The sequence below is a fragment of the Salmo trutta genome, chromosome 16 (genome assembly GCF_901001165.1).
Source record: "Salmo trutta chromosome 16, fSalTru1.1, whole genome shotgun sequence".
Lineage (NCBI taxonomy): Eukaryota > Metazoa > Chordata > Actinopteri > Salmoniformes > Salmonidae > Salmo > Salmo trutta.
Genome location: NC_042972.1, coordinates 21,893,522 through 21,912,760, shown reverse-complemented (window position 1 = coordinate 21,912,760; position 19,239 = coordinate 21,893,522). Strand labels below are relative to the sequence as shown.

The 19,239-nt window shown below is 43.3% G+C and overlaps 1 protein-coding gene across 1 annotated transcript in view; it reads right to left on the bottom strand.

Moving 5' to 3' along the window:
- The window catches only part of cntn2 (contactin 2), a 72,974-nt gene extending 56,819 nt beyond the window's left edge, over window positions 1–16,155 (bottom strand). The window contains exons 1-2 of the mRNA XM_029693456.1: window positions 16,058–16,155; window positions 15,599–15,746 (exon numbers count right to left, since the gene is read on the bottom strand). The gene's annotated coding sequence lies outside the window, so the exon portion shown is untranslated. The remainder of the gene's footprint in view (window positions 1–15,598; window positions 15,747–16,057) is intronic.
- Window positions 16,156–19,239: the final 3,084 nt, after the last annotated feature.

Sequence of the window (19,239 nt, the reverse complement as noted above, 5' to 3'; positions counted from 1 at the left end):
GAGTCACTACTTTGTAGAAGGACCATTGGCAGCGATTACAGCTGTGAGTTTTTCTGGGTAATTCTCCAAGAGCTTTCCACACCTGGATTGTGCAACTTTTGCCCATAATTTTTTTCAAAATTCTTCAAGCTCTATCAGATTGGTTGTTGGTCATTGCTAAACAACCATTTTCAGATCTTGCCATAGATTTTCAAGTAGATTTAAGTCAAAACTGTAACTTGGCCACTAAGGGACATTCACTGTCTTCTTTGTAAGAAACTCATGTGTAGATTTGGTTTTAGATTAAAGTCCTGCTGAACGGTGAATTAATCTCCCAGCGTCTGGTGGAAATCAGAATGAACCAGGTTTTCCTCTAGGATTTTGCCTGCGCTTAGCTCCATTCCATTATATCCTGAATAACTCCCCAGCATAACGATTACAAGCATACCCATTAAATTGTGCAGCTATCACTATGCTTGAAAATATGGAGAGTGGTTCTCAGTAATGTGTTGTATTGGATTTGCCACAAACACTTTGAATTCAGGACAAAATGTTAATTGCTTTGCCAACTTTTTTGCAGTATTACTTTAGTGCCTAATATTTTTATTCTGTACAGGCTGTCACACCCTGATCTGTTTCACCTGTCCTCGTTATTGTATCCACCCACTCCAGGTGTCGCTTGTTTTCCCCAGTGTATTTATCCCTGTGTTTGCTGTCTCTCTGTGCCAGTTTGTCTTGTATTTTTCAAGTCAACCAGCGGTTTCCTGTTCTCCTGCTTTATGCATTATCCTTTTTCTTGTCCTCCCGGTTTTGACCCTTGCCTGTTTCTGGACTTTGTACCCGCCTGCCTGACCCTTCTGCCTGCCTTGACCACGAGCTTGCCTGCCACTCTGCACCTCCTGGACTCTGATCTGGTTTTGACCTTTTTGCCTGCCCACAACCATTCTCTTGCCTACCCCTTTGGATTAATAAACATCGTAAGACTCCAACCATCTGCCTGCTGTGTCTGCATTTGGGTCTCGCCTTGTGCCTTGATACAGGCTTCCTTCTTTTCACTCTGTCAATTAGGTTAGTATTGTGGAGTCAACAACTACAATTGTCACGCTCTGACCTAAGAGAGCAATTTTTTCTCTGTTTAGTTAGGTCTGGGTGTGATATGGGTGGGCATTCTATGTTTTTGTTTCTATGTTTAGTTCTTGTTTTTCTATTTCTATGTTGGAGTTTTGGGATGATCTCCAATTAGAGGCAGCTGGTTCGCATTGTCTCTAATTGGAGATCATATTTAAGTTGAGGTTTTTTCTATTGTGTTTTGTGGGTAGATGTTTTCCGTTTTGTTGTCTGCTGCCTGACGGAACTGTTTGCTGTCATTTTGTTTCTTTGTAAAAGTGTTTAGTTTTAATTTAAAGAATAATCATGAGCACTCAACACGCCTTGGTCCCCTCTATACGATGCACGTTACAACAATGTTGTTGACACATCCTCAGTTTTCTCCTATCACAGCCATTCAACTCTGTAACTATTTCAAAGTCACCATTCGCCTCATGGTGAAATCCCTGAGTGGTTTCCTTCCTCTCTGGCAACTGAGTTAGGAAGACACCTGTATCTTTGTAGTGACTCGGTGTATTGATACACCATCCAAAGTGTAATGAATAACTTCACCATGCTCAAAGGGATATTCAATGTCTGCTTTTTATTATCCATCTACCAATACATCTGCATTGCTTGCTGTTTGGGGTTTTAGTCTGGGTTTCTTTACAGAACTTTGTTCCATCGGCTGATGTAAAAAGGGCTTTATAAACACATTCGATTGAATAGATGCCTTTCTTTGCTAGGCATCGGAAAACCTTCCTGGTCTGTGTGGTTGAATCTGTGTCTGAAATGCACTGCTCAACTGAGGGACCTTACAGATAATTGTATGTTTGGGGTACAGACATAAGGTAGTCATTCAAAAATCAAGTTAAACACTATCATTGCACAGAGTGAGTCCATGCAACTTATTATGTGACTTGTTAAACCTGTTAGGGTATAGGGGGCAGTATTGAGAATTTTTGAAAAAATATGTGCCCATTTTTAACTGCCTATTACACCAACTCAGAAGCTAGAATATGCATATTATTGTTCAGGTTTGGATAGAAAACACCCTAAAGTTTCAAAAACTGTTTGAATGGTGTCTGGGAGTATAACAGAACTCATTTGGCAGGCAAAACCCTGAGACAGATTCTGACAGGAAGTGGATACCTGATGTGTTGAATTGACTTTAAGCCTATACCATTGAAAAACAAAGGGAAGGAGGAATATTTTGGCACTTCCTATTGCTTCCACAAGATGTCCCCAGCCTTTACAAAGTGTTTTGAGTCTTCTACAGTGAGATCTGACTGAAGAAGAGCGTTGGAACGGCGATGGCCCATTAGACACCTGGCGTGCGATTTGATGGTGGGTACTCTCATTCCGAAACGTTTTAAAAGAGAACCCAATGGTCCGCCTTGAATTTTATTCATGTTCTGGTTAAAAAAGGCCCTAATGATTTATGCGATACAACGTTTGACATGTTTGAACGAACGAAAATATATTTTTTCCGTTCTTGAAGTGAAGTGAAGTCCGGCTGGCTTAGATCATGTGCTACAACACGGAGGTTTTTGGACATAAATGATGAGCTTTTTTGAACAAAACTACATTCGTTATGGACCTGGGATTCTTTGGAAGTGACATCTGATGAAGAGAATCAAAGGTAATGGATTATTTACATAGTATTTTCGATTTTAGATCTCTCCAACATGGCGGTTAGTCTGTATCGCAATGCGTATTTTTCTGGCGCAGTGCTCAGATTATTGCAAAGTGTGATTTCCCAGTAAGGTTAATTTTAAATCTGGCAAGTCCATTGCGTTCAAGAGATGTAAATCTATAATTCTTTGAATGACAATATAATATTTTACCAATGTTTTCTAATATTAATTAATTATTTTGTTGTCATGACTTGACTGCCGGTATTGGAGGGAAACGATTTCCTGAACATCAACGCCATAGTAAAACGCTGTTTTTAGATATAAATATGAACTTGATAGAACTAAAAATGCATGCATTGTCTAACATAATGTCCTAGGAGTGTCATCTGATGGAGATTGTAAAAGGTTAGTGCATAATTTTAGCTGATTTTATGGTTTTGGTGACGCCTGTCTTTGAATCGACAATACACTACACACAGCTATTGTCAATGTACTCTCCTAACATAACCTAACTTTATGCTTTCCCCGTAAAACCTTTTTGAAATCGGTAAACGTGGTTAGATTAAGAAGATGTTTATCTTTCAAAGGCTGTAAGTTAGTTGTATGTTTGAGAAATTTGAATTTTGACATTTATTTGGTTTCAAATTTGCCGCTCTTGAAATGCACCTGCTGTTGATAGGGTGCGCCACGGGTGGCACGCTAACGTCCCACATAGCCCCAAGAAGTTTTAAGCACATTTTTACTCCTGAACTTACTTGCCATAACAAAAGGGTTGAATACTTATTGACTCAATACATTTCAGCTTTTCCTCTTTGATTAATTTGTTTAAAAATAATTGAAAAACATATTCCCACTTTAACTTTATGGAGAATTGTATGTAGGCCAGTGACAAAACAATCTCAGTGTAATCCATTTTAAATGCAGGCTGTAACACAACAAAATGTGGAAAAATTCAAGGGGTGTGAATACTTTCTGAAGGCACTGTACCACACCCCACTGCCAATTACAACACAAACAAACTCATGGACATCATACAGGAATACTCATACATAGACACTCACAAGCACACATTGACACAGTTTGTCCCAAGGACATTGCTTCATGGTCTCCTGGAGGTTTACACTTGTTGGTGTACTATTTTTGTGAGGACTTCTGGTATACACACACATCTTTTAGCATACTGTAGTTACAACTTACATGTTTTACATTTCATATGTTTACTCATACAGTAATTATTGATTAACATGTCCTCACTTGGGATTTGAACTCACAACCTCTTGATTCACAGGGTTACAATCTTCCTGCTATGCCACCATGTCTGTATGTATGACTGATTTCACCTGTATGCCTATTGCACTTCAAAGTAAATATCAGCTCTGTTAAAAACACACTCAAGAAAAACTATGATATTTATCATAGTGATTCAGGAGTAAAATTAAAACAGATTATACCACAGTGTGGGTGAATACTAATTTCTGATTGGCTAGAAAGGCACTCTAGAAAGGACATTACAACCAGATAAGGGGACAATTGTGAAAAGATATCAGGACACCTTGCAATCATGACTTAATAAGCGCTTACACATGCAGACTGTACTTGCCAAAAAGTTACAGAAAGGTAAACCAACCACACAAACCGTAATTGGATACATTGTAAACACAGGTCCAACGCGTCCCAACACTTATACTTAGCTAGTTGGCTAGCTAGCATGTATTTGTTGTTGCACAGACATATTTTTTGGGAGGATTTGATGAGATAGCTTGGTGAATGATGAACATGAAATTCTCTGGTCCCTACTGTTGCAGTCATGACGCAAGTGGCACTATGCTGCCAAATCCTCCCACATGTTTGTAGTTACACCAGCTGTTTTCAGCAACTGGTATTTTTGAAATCAGTTGTCATATTGCCAGGTTTGCTAGCAACAAACTATTTAGCTAGCTTCGACCCTAGTAATTGATATGCAATGTGATCTCCTCGTAATGAACAGTGTTGAGTGTCCTGACAAGAAGGCAAACTTTTCGAGCTATGCCAGGCATAATCGGGTATTATCAGCTCATTGTTATGGATGTATTCAAATAAATGTCAATAGAAAACAGCTACTTTGCTGTTATTCTGGTTTAGTATTTAGGTTTAGCCTTAAAATACCTTTTAGCCTCAGTCACATTTTAATCATTTCATCCTTCATTAACTGTAGTATTTCACAGTCGACTAAAACGCTGGACAACGTATGTTTAGCTTTAGTCACACTTTAGTCACATAATAGTCAGTGCATTTTCTTCTATTAAATAATGAATATTTAGACTAATTTCCATCACGTTTACAGTGCATTCGGAAAGAATTCAGACCCCTTGACTTTTTCCACATTTTGTTATGTTACATCCTTATTCTAAAATTTATTAAATTGTTTTTTTCCCTCATCATTCTACACATAACACCCCATACTGACAAAGCAAAAAACAGGTTTTAGACATTTTTGCAAATGTATTATCTATTAAAAACGTAAATATCACATTTACATAAGTATTCAGACTCTTTACTCACTACTTTGTTGAAGCACCTTTGGCAGCGATTACAGCCTCGAGTCCTCTTAGGTATGACACCACAAGCTAGGCACATTTGTATTTAGGGAGTTTCTCCCATTCTTCCCTGCAGATCCTCTCAAGCTCTGTAAGGTTGGATGGGGAGCGTCAGTGCACAGCTATTTTCAGGTCTCTCCAGAGATGTTAGATTGGGTTCAAGTCCGGGCTCTGGATGGGCCACTCAAGGACATTCAGAGACTTGTCCCAAAGCCACTCCTGCATTGTCTTGGATGTGTGCTTAGGGTCGTTGTCCTGTTGGAAGGTGAACCTTCGCCACAGTCTGAGGTCCGGGGGTGCTCTGTAGCAGGTTTTCATCAAGGATCTCTCTGTACTTTGCTCCGTTCATCTTTCCCTCGATCCTGACGAGTCTCCCAGTCCCTGACACTGAAAAATATCCCCACAGCATGATGCGGCCACCACCATGCTTCACCGTAGGAATGGTGCCAGGTTTTCTTCAGACGTGACACTTGGCATTCAGGCCAAAGAGTTCTATCTTGGTTTCATCAGACCAGAGAATCTTGTTTCTCTTGGTCTGAGTCCTTTAGGTGCCTTTTGGCAAACCCCAAGCGGGCTGTCATGTGCCTTTTACTAATTAGTGGCTTCAGTCTGGCCACTCTACCATAAAGGCCTGATTGGTTAAGTACTGCATAGATGATTGTCCTTCTGGAAGTTTCTCCCATCTCCACAGAGGAACTCTAGAGCTCTGTCAGAGTGACCATCGGGTTGTTGATCACCTCCCTCACCAAGACCCTTCTCCCCTGATTGCTTGGTCGGGCAGTCAGCTCTAGGAAGAGTCTTGGTGGTTCCGAACTTCTTCAATTTAAGAATGATGGAGTCCACTGTGTTCTTGGGGGCCTTCATTGCTGCAGAAATTTTTAGTACCTTTCCCTAGATCTCTGCCTCGACACAGTCCTGTCTCGGTGCTCTACAATACCTTTGAACTCATGGCTTGGTTTTTTCTCTGAAATGCACTGTCAACTGTGGGACCTTAAATAGACAGTTGTGTGCCTTTCAAAATCATGTCCAATCAATTGAATTTACCACAAGTGGACTCCAATCAAGTTGTAGAAACATCTTAATTAAGGATGATCAATGGAAACAGGATGCACCTGAACTCAATTTCGAGTCTGAATACTTCTGTAAATAAGTATGTATTTCTCTTTTTTATTTCTAATAAATTTGCAAACATTTCTAAAAACCTGTTTTCGCTTTGTCATTATGGGGTATTGTGTGTAGATTGATGAGGGAAAAAATGATTTAATACATTTTAGAATGAGGCTGTAACTTAACAAAATGTGGACAAAGTCTAGGGGTATGAATACTTTCTGAATGCACTGTAGATGGCCTTGCCCAAATAGGCCTACTATGCCCTCATATTCCTTAGCAGGCAACATTGATATTGTGGTAGATTGTAAAGTCTCGGCTGAAGGTTAAACAATTTACAGCTCTTATTTGAACCCCATCATAACCATCAAGGGCTTGTTGTTGTGAGATGTATTGACATGTTGAAATCACGAGCTGTCTGTTTAAGCAACTAGCACACAGCTCAGACACGCATACATACCCCACAAGACATGCCACTAGGGTTCACTTCACAGTCCCAAAGTCCAGAACAGACTACGTGAAATGCACAGTACTACATAGAGCCATGACTACATGTAACTCTACTCCACATCACACAACTCAGTCAAGCAGTAAAATCAGATTTCAAAAACAGATAAAACAGGCATCCCCATTTTGGCGCAGCGGTCTAAGGCACTGCATCGCACAGGCGTCACTACAGATCCGGGTTCAATCCCAGGCTGTATCATAACTGGCCGTGATTGGGAGTCCCATACGGCGGTGCACAATTGGCCCAGCGTCGTCCGGGTTAGGGGAGGGTTTGGCTGGGTGGGCTTTACTTGGCTCATTGCACTCTAGCGACAACCTGTGGTGGGCCAGCGCCTGCAGGCTGAGCCTCAGACATCAGGTGAATGGTGTTACCTCTAACACATTGGTGCAGGTGGCTTCCGGGTTAAGCGGGCAAGTTTTAAGAAGCGCATTTTGGTGGGTCATGTTTCGGAGGACGCAAGACTCAACCTTTGCCTCCCGAGCCAGTTGGGGAGTTGCCGCGATGAGACAAGACTGAAATTGAGGAGGAAAAGGGGGTAAAACACACAAAAAAAGAGAACTACACCTCATGGAACAGCGTGGGCTGTGAAGAGACCCACACAGCATTCACTAACACACGCACTCTACACACACATTTTAATACTGTTATTTTGCTGTATTATTGATTTTGTATTGTAGATATGTTATGGTAGAGTAGTGTATGCTAATGTGTTGTGTTATGTACTGTTTTATTGTATGGGGGGGGTGGCCTACATGAAAGTAAGAGAGAAAGAAAACATTGTGTTTCTAGTTGAAGTTAGTTACAAGTGAAGTGTCCTGGCTTCGCATCAGTTCAAAAGATTGACTTGTGACTGGAGTGAATGTCTGGGAGCTACTGTATGTGGGAGAGCCGGGCAGATCAGCTCAATCTGTCACGCCCTGACCATAGAGAGCCTTTTAATTGTCTATTTTGGTTAGGTCGGGGTGTGACTAGGGTGGGTAATCTAGGTTATTTATTTCTATGTTGGCCTGGTATGGTCCCCAATCAGAGGCAGCCGTTTTTCGTTGTCTCTGATTGGGGATCATATATAGGCAGCCATTTCCCCACTGTGTTTTGTGGGATCTTGTTTATGTGTAGTTGCCTGTGAGCACTTCATTTGCTTCACGTTTCATTCGTACTTTATTGTTTTTGTGCGTTTCATTCAATAAACATGTGGAACCCATATCACGCAGCGCTTTGGTCCGAATGTTATTACGACGATTGTGACAGAAGATCCCACCAAACCAGGACCAAGCAGCGTGCCCAGGAGGAGAAGGTATCCTGGGCTTGGGAGGAGATCAAGGAGGAGAAGATATCCTGGACATGGGAGGAAATCATGGAGGGACACGAAAGCCTTCCTTGGAAGCAGACGCAAGGAGATAAGGGAGGTCAGCGACGACGCCGGGGTTCGCGGCCACAACGAAAGCCCAAAAAACAGCCCCACAATTTTTCTGGGGAGGAGTGAACCAGAGCCAGTCTGGGAGAAGATGGAGAAATTAGAGGCGAGTTAACGGAGAGAGTCAGAGACCGTCAGTGAGTTGATATCGAAATTGGAGGAGAGAGAAAGGAGAGAGTTGTTGTGTTGGTGTATGATGCACGACATTCGCCCTAAGGAGCGTGTTATCAGTTTGATGCCACCTGAGTCAGCTCTCTGTACTCATCCTGAGGAGCGTGCTATCAGTCTGGTAAAATCTGTGCCGGCTCCACGCACCAGGTCTCCAGTACGCCTCCCCAGCCCTGTACGTCCTGTGCCAGCTCGCCGCACTCGCCTTGAGGAGCGTGTCATCTGTCCGGTACCATGTGTGCCAACTCTATGCACAAGGTCTCCAGTGCGCCTCCACAGCCCAGTACATCCTGTGCCATCTCCCTGCACACGCCGTGTGAAGTGTGTCATCGTTCCGGTACAATTTGTGCCGGCTCTACGCACCAGGTCTCCAGTGCGCCTCCACAGCCCAGTACGTCCTGTGCCAGCTCCTTGCACTCGCCCTGAAGAGCGTGTCACCAGTCCGGTGCAACCTGTGCCGGTCCCACGCATCAGGCCTCCAGTGTGCCTCCTTAGTCCGGTACGTCCTGTGCCTGCTCCACGCACTCGTCCTGAAGTGCGTGTCACCAGTCCGGTTCCCCCTGCACCGGATCCACGCACTAGGCCTCCAGTGCGCATTCACAGTCCAGCACTTCCGGCAACGGTTCGCAGTCCAGAGCTTCCGGCGACGGTTCACAGTCCAGAGCTTCCGGCGACGGTTCACAGTCCGGAACCTCCTGCGACGGTCCACAGTCCGGAGCCTCCTGCGACGGTCCACAGTCCGGAGCCTCCTGCGACGGTCCACAGTCCGGAACCTCCTGCGACGGTCCACAGTCCGGAATCTCCTGCGACGGTCCACGGTCCGGAACCTCAAGCGACGGTCAACGGTCCCGAACCTCCAGCAAGGGTCAACGGTCTGGAGCTTCCAGGCAAGGTGTCCAGTCCAGATCCAGGGCAGGAGCATTCCTCTGTGCTGGTGTCCAGTCCCACTCCATGGCCGGAGCCCTCCTTTGCGCCGGTGCCCAGTCCAGGCATGGCGTCCAGTTCCGCTCCAAGGCCAGAGCCTTCCTCTGCGCCGGTGCCCAGTCCAGGCACGGCGTCCAACCCGGCGCCATGGCCGGATCCGGGGTCTGGCGGGGGTTACAACTTGCACCGGAGCCGCCACCAACACTAAATGGCCACCCGGACCCTCCCCTATAGAGTCAGGTTTTGCGGCCAGAGTCCGCACCTTTGGGGGTGGGGTACTATCACGCCCTGACCATAGAGAGCCTTTTTATTCTCTATTTTGGTTAGGTCGGGTGTGACTAGGGTGGGTAATCTAGGTTGTTTATTTCTATGTTGGCCTGGTATGGTCCCCAATCAGAGGCAGCCGTTTTTCGTTGTCTCTGATTGGGGATCATATATAGGCAGCCATTTCCCCACTGTGTTTTGTGGGATCTTGTTTATGTGTAGTTGCCTGTGAGCACTTCATTTGCTTCACGTTTCATTCGTTCTTTATTGTTTTTGTGCGTTTCATTCAATAAACATGTGTAACCCATATCACGCTGCGCTTTGGTCCGAATGTTATTACAACGATCGTGACACAATCAGACCACGCAACTGAAAGACGTCAATTCTGCCAATAAGAGGATTGCATGAAATATTCTGAACGAATGCATTCCTGTGATTGGACAAAACAGATGAAAAGGAGCTTCATGTCAAATCAAATGTCCATTAGTCTCACGTGGAATTCTTGTCTCGTCACATTTTCGTAGACTCAAATTGAAATAAAATTGTAATAGTTATAGATTTTTTTAAAGGGCATCCTATCATAGTTTTAGTCAGGAAAAATAGGTTGCTGACAATTATTTTTTGTCATAGTTATTGTTCAGAAAATTAACACTGCAGCGTAAACACTAACCTTCAAAACCCCACACCATTTCATTACTTTATTTATAATGATTTGGGCCACCTGGGACAATCATGTGACAAATACCTCCAAGAACTTCCAGGGAAGCTTCAGGGGACCGTGAAACAATGTCGCATGAACGTCCTAAAAACGTTCTCGGGGATGTCCCGGGACCAACCGGGAACTAGACAAAACCTCCAGGGGACCATGACACAACGTCCCAAGAACGTCCTAAAAACATCCTTGGGTATGTCCCCGGGACAAACTGGGAACTAAATAAAACCATCAGGGGACCATGACACAAAAAATGTCCTGACATGGTCCTCAGTGACATCCTGGGAACTTACAGGAAAATAGACAAAGGTCACCCAGAGAACATTCCCTTACGACCATCACACAATGTCCTAAGGACTAGTAAAATAAACGTCCTGAGAATGTCTAAAAAGGTCTCGACATGGTCCTCAGTGACGTCCTGGGAACTTACATGGAACTAGAAAAAGGTCTCCCAGAGAAGATTCCCCTTGGACCATCACGGGATGTCCTAAGGACTAGTAAAATGAAAGTCCTGAGAACATTCTACAAAGGTCCTGACATGGTCCTCTGTGATGTCCTGAAACTAGACAAAGGTCCCCCAGAGAATATTCTCTTGGGACCATCACGCAATGTTCTTAGAACGCTCTCAGAACATCAGAGAGATAACGTTGTGCCAAAACCCTTAAGGGGCCTAATGGGAACTTTGCAGAATGTCCTCATGACCTTCACTGTTTGCTGGGTTACTGTTGTTCAGTCTTCATGTCAATTAATGCATGTATGTATGTGCATGTATTGTGTTTTTTGCTGTTTATAGTGTGTGGAGTCGTAAATTCTTTGTCAATATATTCTGTCTGTATATAATGTTAACCGCCTATATTCACAATTTCACCGAATCGAATTCTGGGTATATGTAATTGTCCTTTGTGAATAAAGGTGATTCTGATTCTGAATGTTACATACTGTAGCTATCTCAATCATTATTTCAAATAATTTCGGTGACTTCACAGCAATTGCTAGCTAGTTGAAATGTAGCTAGCTAGATACAAATCCCCCTAGATAAAGCCATGTCTCATAGTCACATCATGAGATTTGTAAATGAAAGAGGAATATAATCATATGAATTGAATGGAGTTTGCCATCTTCCCATTTAGAGTTTCTGGCACAGCACAGAAATGCCTTTAACCAGACGGTGTGACAAAGGCATTTCCTAACAGACCTGCTAACTTTCTTTGTTGTTACTTTAAGGTTGGAACCAACATGCAGTACCTCTAGCAGGAAGAGAGGCAAAAAATCATTATTCCGCCAGCTCAGGGACAAGCTACACTAATCATAGCCCTGTGTAATGTCCAATGTAATTGCATTGCTGGACTTCATGTATTTGTATTGTTTAAAAAAAAGTACAAATAAAAATAAATGTATGGTTTAAACATGTCTTTAATGTTTCTTTGTTTAGCTGTTAGTGATAATTCCCCAAGAGTTAATACATTTGTGTTTACATCATTAAGCCTTTATGTATGTTATGAATGGCCAAAGGTGTCTGACCTTATAGTAAGTACAGTGTCATATGATACAAGACATTTATGTATGTGTTATAAATTATCAAATGGGCCCAGATCCGCGTGGTATGGCTCGTTTTTGTTGTGTGCATGTTTGTGTACTGAGGAACATGTCACTTGGTTCCAGAAGAAATAGACTTTAAATTTCTTTAGGTTGGGGGCTTTCATCAAGGTAAGTGTTTCTTGGTGGGACGTCGTCCCCAGGCTATTGCATACATAGCACATATAAGTGTGGGATATCAATCATTCAAGTTAGCCTTAGTCGGAGTGACCAGAGAATTCTATAGGAGTGACCTTACTGATGTCGTAACGTTTGCTGTTCATTAATGTGAAGACTGTTATATCATCAAATCAATTCTCTATGTGATTAAACTAATCACGGAATAGTAATTAACTAGGAAGTTGGGGCACCACGGGAAAATGTTGTTTAAAGAGTTGCAATTTCCCGATTTTAACTCTCTTCACATATTTTCATATCTTATCGATTACAGTCACTTCTTAATGTATTATTACCTCATTAGTCATATTCTGATTGTCGCAAACCCTTAGATATCTGCACGAACCCTAGCATAAATTAGCGGTATACAAATTGGCTTAAATATTCATTTACTAATTAACGAAATAATCACACAGAATTACATAAATACACACACAATACATTTGTTACTAACATGATACAAAGAAAAAGTCCCTAGTGGACGAAACCGATATGACGGTAGACAAATAAAAGGGGTGGGGACAGCTCAAGAGCGGGAAAGCCAGAGAAACAACACGGATATACAGTTGATAACTACACCCATGGAAATGCTAATACTTTGAACATGCACAGCCGCTCATTCGAAAATAAATTGCAATTTACATATCTACAAGTGTATGCCTTTGTTGTCTCTCTGTGATCGCTGGTCCGTCTGCTGGAGAGAGTCGACAAAAAGTCTCTGGTTGCGTTCCCCAGAAGTCCCAAAGTCTTTCGTGGTTGTAGTCTTCTCAGCAAGCTCTGGATAGTGTCTGTTGTAATGGATACGTCAGACGTACCCCTGGTCGCTTGATAAGGAAATGTTCTCCAGAATAGATCTTTCAGAGTACCATTCGATCGGTTGCGTTTACCAGACTAAAATACTTAAACAGCTGCAGACTGAATAATTGGTCTTAAGTTTGTAGATTTCTTAACCATTTTAACGTGATCCCCACGTTCTCTGGTCTTGTCCTTTGGTAGAGTTGTAGTTTAAACTATTTTGCAACATCCGGCTCACGCCTCAACCATTTGTAACGTATTCAGCTGGCGCTGCACGTGACTGGTCTCTATTTAAATTGCCAAACATTTCAACATGTAGCAACAGCTCAATGCTTTCTGGTCTAATATACATTTTGTCGGAAGTGGGTTTTATACAGCCAATCAGTCTGTCAAGTTCAATTGTAGCCTTATAGTTCCCAATCTGAGAGGGTTCCACACAGAACAAAGCATTTCACCAGTATTCTATCTGCTCTATTTACCAGTGTAAGACAAAGCATTCCTCTCCCTTCTATCGGTTCTAGATCTAAGATTTTAAGATGTTCAGACATTCTCAAGGCTCTGCAGTGGTGCCATGAGTCACTGAACAAAACATGCATACGTACATGCACGCACGCGCAGACGCACGCACGCACTCACACACACACACACACACACACACACACACACACACACACACACACACACACACACACACACACACACACACACACACACACAATACAGACACACAGAGCTCTGAGGGAGGATTGACCCCTGTGGTCAGCCCCTCGTTAGAGGGAGCAGAAGGAGTCTTTGAGCTGGTGGTGGGTCACTGAGACACAGAGACACAGCCAACGGGGGAAAGACAGACGCTCCGGCTAAAGGAGCTAAGCATGCTTAAGCATGGGAGGGCTAACCTTGCCAAGTTTAAGACGAGAGGAACCCCAGTACATCATCAGCAACATGAGAAGAAAGTGAATGTGCACAGCGGTCACACAGTGTCCAGGCCTCAGCCTGATCATTGCTGAGGTGGTGATACAGCCTTGCTGGCTTTCACATAGGAAGACCGTGCTGCTGCAGCAACACAGAGATACAAAACTAGAGAGCTTCTCAAGGCTCCTCAAGGCTGAGTAGCCTATTCATGCTTTAACAACACTATAGCTAACATCTCAATTTGAGGATTAGCAGGGCTCTCCTCACCACAATGCAACACTGTCACAGGCTCACAATGCCTAGATTATGGTTCTTCTGAGTGATACAGCAATATCCATCTCTACTACCTCTATCCTTGCCATCTCTACTACTCTCACATCATCCTAAAGTAGCAGGCATAGAAGAAATGCCTGGAACCAATCTCTCACATTTTGGTCTTGATGAGAATTTTAAAAAACTGTTTGGGAGGTTATTTTCTGCACTGTTCAACCAATCCAGTAAATGTGAAGTAGGAGTTAAGACATGGTGTAGCATTGTTATCGTCCAAAAGTGGAAGTCAGGCTAGGCTCTATCTTCAATTTCCCCTGAAAACCTGAACTTATGGTAGTTGTTGGCAACTCTGCTAAGGTTACTATCACACCAACGCAAGCGTGGATGCTTGACTGTTTCTGCACTGAACATTCAAAACATGCTACAGTGTTGCTTTGCCAAATAGACCAGACAAAAGCATAAACATGCACCTTCACCCTCCACTTGCAACTTGCGTGTTTCTATTCAATAACTTCGTAGTATTACGAATTTTATTAAAACGTACTTTAGAGGTGTTCTGTTGATGGCATGAAGACGCATTGATTTATTATGCACTGACTGTGCTGTCGCTCGAGATAAAGAGAAAACCGAATAGGCTATTATGTTAAAAGGTTAATATTAACATTCAACATGAACTGTCTGGAGTGGTACAATCTGGGGGCAATGCAGCGAGACACTTACTGTATGTTCTGAATTGTGTATGTTCTTCAACATTATATTAGTAATTTGATATGAACAGTATTAATACATTGCATGTGCCCTTTCCCTTCAGCACTATTAGCCTACTCTCTTGATTGCGTTCATATGAACTGTGGACTGTTCCCTCATCCTTTCCTCAGTCTACTCTCCTTGACACTGCTGCTGGGTGAGTCGGATGTGTGTGTGCGCGCGCGTGAGCGACAGTGTGCGCCGGTGGCATCAACTATAGGTTATACACCTGCCCGCCAGCCGTTCTCCTCAGCAGCGTATGATGAAGGTAGGCTATGGGTATCCTATATTCACCGGGAGAAGCCGTAGGGTTTCTCCACCTATTGGTTGAACTAAGTTGAGCTTCCCGTCACTTTAGCTGAGATAAAACCAAAACACAAGCTACCGTTTTACTGTTCACCAATCAGGGGGCTGTCAATGGAGCATGAACCATGCCCCTGTTTGATCCCGTAAACTATGGGAATAATCCATGAGGTGTCTCAAAACGAGATGGGGGGTTAACTCTAGACCTATAATCATGCTAAATGGCATGTAAGTGCGTATCTCCATCCCACACACAGTTAGTGAGTCTAATGAGATAAAAACGGAAAACCAAACCAAAACAACCGCTCAAGCGACATCATGCAATTTGAAACCCTTTCAACGACAGGTAAACACAAGGTTTAATCCGCCCAATTTTTAGGTCAGACAACAAACACATTTTATGTGATATTGCGACATATAAATATAAATGCGCATTTTACCTACCTCAATTAGCGGAGGAGAGCGAGCGTTTTTATTTCTTTCTCTCTGCTGGCGGAGAGATGCTGAGATGTGGGTTCACTCCGGCCAGAAGGGATGTGTAGACGGCTGATCATGCGCAAGAGACACACTGATGCAGCCCGCTCAGAACGCCCTGTAATAAAGGAGACCACACGGGATTTTCAGATAATAGAAGCATCTCTAGCCTCATCTGACAGATGTTTGTTGTCCCTCCCTCTCTCTCTACCTCGCTCTCTCTCCCCCCTCTCTCTATCTCCGTTTGTCGTCGCTCACGCTCTGTTTCCTGTCTCCCCCCTTCTGCGCTACTCAATTTAGTCAAGCTGCAGCCCCTGTCGCATTAGGATGTCCTCTCTCTCTATCTCCCTCTCATTCTCTAAAAGCAGCCCTCTTCTTTTTCTTTCGCTTCTATACCCCCTTCCCACCTTTCTCCTCCCCTTCTCTCACCTTCTGTTCTCTTCTCCTCTAGAATGAAACGAAGAAAAACAAAACGCGCCTGCCTCGCTTTTGTTGCCTGCCTCTCATACGCAGCAGCTAGCTACTCATTTCAGAATAGGAGCATCGGTGATTCCCCTCCCTCCCCTCTCTCCCTTTCTCTCCCCCTCGCTGTTTCTCGACCGTGTGTGCTGCGCACCCGCCCCCCATCCCCCAACCCTCCCTTCACACCTCACTAATGAACATCTCATGCCCCAATATGCACACAATATCATCACGGAGTGGGACCGGCTGTCGCACTGGGTGCTCAAGCGCTCCCCTTAAAATGATTACACCAGTCTCATCTAGGAGTCTAGGCCTACACACACCTGAGCCCCGCTCCCAGCCTATGGGCCACATTAGGCCGCTGACACTCACAGCACTAATGACAAAAGAACAGGCACAATATGAATTAGAGCCATATATAGCCGAGGCTACATATGACTTCACAAGGAATAGTAACATGCACAAATACAGTAATAAGACATGCAAGTTTAATTTGAGCACTATTACAAAGCACATCCACACAGGCCTACTGTAGAGATTAACCATGGGTTAGACAATTAGCGCATACAAGACACTATTAGACATGCAAGACTAGACAGAGAACTGCAACTTAACACATACTGTATATCTTCACGGTTATGATAACTCATAATACACCCGTGTAGATCAGTGGTAGGTGAATTACTTACATGAGTGACACTGTATATGGGACAATTCCTTCATAGGCAAGTAATGGGCCCGTTACTATGACAACATTCAAATCACCATTGCTGCAGAAAATCAACATCAAATAATGTGCCAAAATGAGTGTAGTTGACATGAACATGTCCAAATTCTTACTTTCACCTCATTAACTCTAATAAAAAGAGGTCACGCATTAAATGTTGTCTGAAATGAGAAAGAGATGAATTCAACCCAATGTCATGCAGAATGGGAATGTGTTGTAGGCGGCGGTAGCAGCGGTAGCAAGCATAGTGAGTGAAATGGAGTCAAACTAATTCAGTATGCAGACTCATAGAGTGTATCTACAGTATCAAACAGTGCAGGCCTGAGTCCAAGACTGTCATCTTGGCTGCAATTGAATCTCAGGGAGTGTTCAGAGTGGTTGCTGTATTATTGTGATATGCTGGAGCTGAAAGAGAGAGCGAGAGAGAGAGAGAAACACCACCAACAAAAATATATTGAGTATTTCTCTCTTTATACAAATGAAACTACACAATGTGTGAACAATCCACGTTTCAGTTGGATGCTGAGGAGATGAAATAACAGACAGTGTAGACACGTGGGCCAGGCTGTAAAACTCTGGGACCTCCATTCTTTTTCAGACAAATCATTTAGTTGTTAGAAGTTTTTCATTGGAGAAGTTTCTGAAGAAACCTAGAAAGCTCTTGTTGATCTGTTTTAATGCATTGGGAAATTACTCAATAAATAAAAAAAGTGATACATATACAAATTGTTTAAGTTGTAATATTTGCTCCACTCAAGAGGCCTAAAGCATGAACACTGTGCAACTATATAAAACAATTCCTAACAACCCATTGGGTTATAATCCATATGAATTAAATCAACAGCAGACAATCATATTCATACGGTTGTTACTTTATTAAATTGAAAAAATAAAGAAGCATCCACCACATTTAAATCTACCCAAATGTGTTTAGGTCATCTTACTTGCAGCATACACATGATATACAAAAGTATGTGGACATGCCTTCAAATTAGTAGATTTGGCTTTTTCAGCCACACCAGTTGCTGACAGGTGTATAAAATCGAGCACACAGCCATCCAATCTCCATAGACAAACATTGACAGTAGAATGGCCTTACTGAGGAACTCTGTGACTTTCAACATGACACCGTCATAGGATGCTACCTTTCCACCAAGTCAGTTCGTCAAAGTTCTACCCTGCTAGATCTGCCCCGGTCAACTGTAAGGGCTGTTATTGTGAAATGGAAATGTCTAGGAGCAACAACGACTCAGCCGCGAAGTGGTAGGCCACACAAGCTCAAAGAACGGGATCGCCGAGTGCAGATGCATGTAGCGCGTAAAAATCGTCTGTCCTCGGTTGCAACACTCACTACCGAGTTCTAAACTGCCTCTGGAAGCAAAGTCAGCACAATAACTGTTCGTCGAGAGCTTCATGAAATGGGTTTCCATGGCCGAGCAGCTGCACACAAGCCTAAGATCAGCATGCGCAATGCCAAGAAGTGCTGAAGTGGTTTTAAACCCTCCGCCATTGGACTCTGGAGCAGTGGAAACGCGTTCTCTGGAGTGATGAATCATTCTTTACTATCTCGTAGTACGACGTACGAATCTGGGTTTAGCAGATGCCAGGGGAATGCTACCTGCCCGAATGAATAGTGCTAACTGTACATTTTGGTGGAGGAGGATTAACGGTCTGGGGCTGTTTTTCATGGTTCGGGTTAGGTGCCTTAGTTCCAGTGAAGGGAAATCTTAACACTACAACCTACAATGACATTCTAGACGATTCTGTGCTTCCAACTTTGTGGCAATAGTTTGGGGGAGGCCCTTTCCTGTTTCAGCATGACAAAGCCCCCATGCACAAAGTGAGGTCCATACAGATATAGGTGTGGAAGTACTTGATCGGTGTGGAAGAACTTGAATGGCTGGCACAGAGACCTGTCCTCAACCCCATCGAACACCTTTGGGATGAATTGGAACGCTGACTGCGAGCCAGACCTAATCGCCCAACATCAGTGTCTGACCTCACTAATGCTCTTGTGACTGAATAGAACAAGTGCCTGCAGCAATGTTCCAACATCTAGTGGAAAGCCTTCCCAGAAGAGTGGAGGTTGTTATAGCAGCAAAATGGGGACCAACTCCATGATTTTGGAATGAGATGTACAACAAGCACTTTTGGTCATGTAGTGTAGATCATTTTGTCTTCATCTGCTTTTTATATTATATTAAGCCATGGCTTGCTTAATGAATGAGCAGTGCAACCATGTCAGACAACATGTGTGTTTGTGGTAAAAGGGTTTCAAATTCATTTATTTGGCCCTGTTCTGGGAAGTAAATTTTTTTCCCATCGTTCCTGTCTCTCTTTACATGGCTGATGGATGTGCTCATTTTTCAGACCTAATACCCCTGAGCCTCCCTTGTCACCCATCCCTCACCCCCTCTCTTTT